This window comes from Rattus rattus, chromosome 15, assembly GCF_011064425.1.
Source record: "Rattus rattus isolate New Zealand chromosome 15, Rrattus_CSIRO_v1, whole genome shotgun sequence".
Classification (NCBI taxonomy): domain Eukaryota; kingdom Metazoa; phylum Chordata; class Mammalia; order Rodentia; family Muridae; genus Rattus; species Rattus rattus.
Window position 1 is genome coordinate 34311236 of NC_046168.1, and position 1555 is coordinate 34312790.

Consider the following 1555-nt stretch of genomic DNA (forward strand, 5'->3'; position numbering starts at 1 on the left):
ATGTAAAAGAATAAAGAGAATTTTTTAAACGAATCAACTAAAAATTAAATATGTAAGCCCAATCTTCCTGTTGCTAATAATATATCACTACTAAAATGCCTCCCCAAAGACTTTCTACTGATAACAAGAGATGGTAAGAGAATCAGCCAATGGTTCATAAGTGTTTCAAGGAATCATTTGAAGACACAAAAAGCAAACACAGCTACATATTGTCTAAAATTACAAGGCTTTTTAATATTGACTGATAATTATCCCAAAGATGAATGCAGCTCACACCTTTTTTTATGACAACTCCACAACAAGGGCTAATGATTTGTTTTCATAATTAACTATGACTTAGGACTCAGCCTAGAGTCCATGTTTACTGTACCTGCATATACCTTCTTAGCAGCCACATCTAGACCATTCTTTCTCTTTAGGCCACTTCCTCAAGAGAGACCTTCATTAATATCCCTATCAGCTTTGCCTGTTGCAATCCCTGCCTGGTATGACATAATAGTTGATGTCAAATCCTTCTATATACCTGTGGTGGTTTGAATGAAAATGGTCCCCATAGGCCCATAGGGAGTGGCACTGTTAGGTATGGTCTTGTTGGAGTAGGTGTGACCTTGTTGGAGGAAGTATGTCACTGGGGGTGGGATTCGAGATTTCAGATGTTCAAGCCAGGCCCACTTGCTCTCCCTGCTGCCTTCAGCTCTAGATATAGAACTAATTCGCAAGCACCATATTTGCTTGCATGCAGCTATGCTTTCTCCCATGATAACAATGCATCTGAACTGTAAGCCAGCACAATCAAATGCTTTCCTTTATAAAACTTTCTGTGGTCATTCTGTCTCTTCATAGCAATAGAAACCCTAACTAAGACAATATCCATTTCCATTTATTTTCATGACCATAATGCCATCACAACAGACACTGAAAGGATATATTTGAAGCTCATTCTCACCAACTAAACACACACCAGTTACTCTGATCTTACACTATATCAACTTCAACCCAATGACTGTGTAAGGGATTTTTTCCCCTGTTATTTCCCTGTCACTATTCACATATTCGCTTGCCAACTCCATGAGTCACCTACCTGACCCCACTCCAGGCCAACCAATACTCTTACCATTTACTCCTCTTGGATGCCAAACCTCTCACCCTCATCTGCTGTCTTAACTTCTCCAATTTTGACTAGCAGCACTGGGTTGTTTATTTTGTATTTATTTTTGATGTTACAATTCTCTTCACTTATACTTCTCTTGTTGGATCTCATATGTACATGGGTGTTAATTTAATATGTATGCAGGTGCATATGTGTGCATGTATGTGTGAACATATATACATAGAGGCTAGAGCTTAACTTAGTCATCCTCTAGACAAGATCATCTACTCTTTAAAAAAAGATTTATTTGTTTGTATGTTTTATGTGTATGGGTGCTTTGTCTGCATGTATATATCAGTACACCAGCAGAGGAACATATCAGAATAGGACATCGAATCTCATTATAGATGGTTGTAAGCTGCCATGTGGTTGCTGGGAATTGAACTCAGAACCTCTGAAAGAGTA